Source organism: Schistocerca nitens, chromosome 5, assembly GCF_023898315.1.
Source record: "Schistocerca nitens isolate TAMUIC-IGC-003100 chromosome 5, iqSchNite1.1, whole genome shotgun sequence".
NCBI classification, from domain to species: domain Eukaryota; kingdom Metazoa; phylum Arthropoda; class Insecta; order Orthoptera; family Acrididae; genus Schistocerca; species Schistocerca nitens.
Window position 1 is genome coordinate 471,412,899 of NC_064618.1, and position 3,463 is coordinate 471,416,361.

A 3,463-nucleotide genomic window follows, 5' to 3' on the forward strand; every position below is an offset into this window, starting at 1 on the left:
GAAATAACAGCAGCTATCCAAACTGTTACGCCTGATATGCTACAGAGAGTGTGGAACGAGTTGGAGTATCGGGTTGATATTGCTCGTGTGTCTGGAGGGGGCCACATTGAACATCTCTGAACTTGTTTTTGAGTGAAAAAAACCTTGTTAAATACTCTTTGTAATGATGTATAACAGAAGGTTATATTATGTTTCTTTCATTAAATACACATTTTTAAAGTTGTGGTATTCTTTTTGAATCACCCTGTATTACCTTGGAATCAGTTTCTACCTAACCAGTCATCTTAAAATTCCTTTACTAATAGAAAAGGCATAATGCATATGAGAATAATTAAAACCAATATGCACTTAATTTTAGAGGCAACGGCCTTGCCGCAGTGGATACACCGGTTCCCGTGAGATCACTGAAGTTAATCGCTGTCGGGCGTGGTCGGCACTTGGATGGGTGACCATCCAGGCGGCCGTGCGCTGTTGCCATTTTTCGGAGTGTACTCAGCCCCGTGATGCCAATTGAGGAGCTACTCGACCGAATAGTAGCGGCTTCGGTCAAGAATACCATCATAACGACCGGGAGAGCGGTGTGCTGACCCCACGCCCCTCCTATCCGCATCCTCCCCTGAGGATGACGCGGCGGTCGGATGGTCCCGGTAGGCCACTCGTGGCCTGAAAACGGAGTGCTTTTTTATGCACTTAATTTTAAAATTTTTATGGTAAATGCCACACACTTGTAATTTCGAAAAGTACTTCATTATTACTTCTCGCCGTGCTACATGTAGTCGTATAAGCACGCATAGGATAAACCAAATAAGACAAAAAACGTCTGTGTGCCTTTATATATGTACATAACTTCCTTGTACGCCGTCATGTATGGTGATTACATCGAGATGACAAAAATCGTAGGATATACTGGTGGCGGTTCAAATGGCTCTGAGCACTATGGGACTAAATATCTGATGTCATCAGTCCCATAGAACTTAGAACTACTTAAACCTAACTAACCTAAGGACATCACACACATCCATGCCCGAGGCAGGATTCGAACCTGCGACCGTAGCAGTCCCGCGGTTCCGGACTGCAGCGCTAGAACCGCACGACCACCGCGGCCGGCACTGGTGGCGGTAATATCGCGTACACAAGGTATAAAAGAGCATTGCATTGGCAAAGCAGTCATTTGCAATCAGCTACTTCATGTGGAAAGGTTTTCGCCGTGATTGTGGCCGTCCACGGCCCTGTTTAAAAAGTATAGCTCAATGTAGTCTTAGAATCGAGCTGCATGCATTTCCTTTCATGCCCCACAACTAATTCACTGCAGATTACGACCGATAGCTGAGATCCTGCAGTCAAGTAGTCTGTCATTGGCTACATTTGAAAACTGATAAAATGCACAGAAATATAAAATAAAAGATAGATGAATAATTTTATAAAATGTGATATATCCTAACGTCTGTAATTTATGTAGACGAAAAGGGAATTATGTTGAATAACGGTGTTTGTTCAAGAAAATACAGACAGCAATACTCTTCTAAAATTCAGTAAAGTTACGTTGAGAGGCTTACGAGAATGGCAGCAAACTCCCCAAACTAAATTGTTATCAAAGATACACGAAAACAAAACATGAAATATTCCCCAGTCCACAACAGTTTACTCACAGAGTTCAGTGTGATGATTCATAAATGAACACAATGTGTTACAAAGAATAGCAACGTGGAGCGCATTCGGATCTCTTGTGAACTAGAGTCCCTTCAAAAGTTATAGTATTGTAGCGACCATACACCGCCCAGAATCGGTCACCTGTATGACTGAATCACGCATATACTTGACACAAAGCGTCCAGAATCGCTCCCTTGAACTCTTCACTCGAGAAGACCCTGTCTCCTCTTGACTCCCATGGTGTTCCGCTGTTGTCTGCTTTTCTATTGGCTGAAGGCCACCCTCACCAAAAATACGTCGATCTCACGTGCTGCAGACATGATCTGACTAATCTTGGCTATTTTTCTGCACTACACTAATGTTAAAACAATATTTAAATAAAGAAATGTTATAAGATTTGGTCACACTCGTATTTAAATAAAGAAATGTTATAAAGATTTGGTCACACTCGAATCATTCACAATAATTAGAAATAAAGAATGGTCCACAAATAAATAAGTTAGTGTTCTTGCAAAAAATGGTTCAAATGGCTCTGAGCACTATGGGACTTAACATCTGAGGTCATAAGTCCCCTACACTTAGAACTACTTAAACCTAACAAACCTAAGGACAGCACACACATCCATGCCCGAGGCAGGATTCGAACCTGCGACCGTAGCAGCAGCGCGTTTCCGGACTGAAACGCCTAGAACCACTCGGCCTCAACGGCCAGCTCAAGGAAATGTAAGTCGTGCACGGAAGAAATGGTTTGCAAGAAGCTTGTTCGACTGATTCTTGAGTATTGTTCATAGATTTGGAACCCTTACAAGGTAGGGCTGATAGAGAAGATCCAACGAAGAGCGGCGCGTTTTCATCACGGGATCGTTTAGTCTGCGCGAGAGCGTTATAGTGGTGCTCAACAAACTCCAATGACAGACGTTTCAAGAGAGGTATTGTGCATCACAGAAAGGTTTGATACTGAAAGAGAGAGTACTTTCCGGGAAGACTCGGGCAACATATTACTTCCTCGGAACAAGTAACTAACTATCTACAAAGTATTGTCATTCCTGTGATACATTAGTACATCGGTATTTACGGAGCGTTTCCCTGTCGGAACCATAGCCGCTGTCGCTTAGTAATTTTTCGGGTACACAAGTTTTCAGTTTTAATGTTATTTTATGTACATTACTTTACTATATTAACAGTATATACATATGTTAGTGTAACACATAACTTCAGTGACCCTTGTGATCTGTAGTTAATAGAATATTATTGTTATTGTCTGGATAAAATTTGTAAAAAGATTGTAAACAACCATGAGCGAGAAGTGTTTGAGCTGCCGTAGGAAAGTTAGTTCTGGGGTTCTGCGCAGTGGTTACATTGGGGACAATGTAGTGGCATGGGAATAGGGGAGGTAGATAGGCCTCTTGCATGGTACTGCAAAGTATCTTCAAGAGATGGGAAAATAGCTGAACAGGAAGGGAAGATTAGAGCCCTTAAAGCGGAACTGGATAGTGCTAGGTAGGAACTGGTGAAGTTAAGGGCGGAGAAGGGTAAAGACAGGTGGGAAGTGGTAGCAAGAAACAGGGGCCATATAAAAAAGAACAGTCTGACAGTTTCATCATCTACACAAGCAATAAATTTGCCTTGCCACCTCAGTTAACTCAGGAAGAGGCTCAGGTGGATGTGTAAGTGTAGTTAATATTAACAGACTTTCACCAAGAAACTAATGGTTTCAGAAAAAGTGGAAAGTAGGAGAAAAGTTATGTTGTTAGATGTTATCCACGGAAGAGAAGTGAGCCAGAGCTGGCAGAAAAAATTAGGTGGCAGGTGC

The 3,463-nt window shown here is 42.2% G+C and overlaps 1 pseudogene; it reads left to right on the top strand.

Moving 5' to 3' along the window:
* The first annotated feature begins 359 nt into the window (after positions 1–359).
* On the top strand, positions 360–477 carry LOC126261092 (5S ribosomal RNA; annotated as a pseudogene).
* Positions 478–3,463: the final 2,986 nt, after the last annotated feature.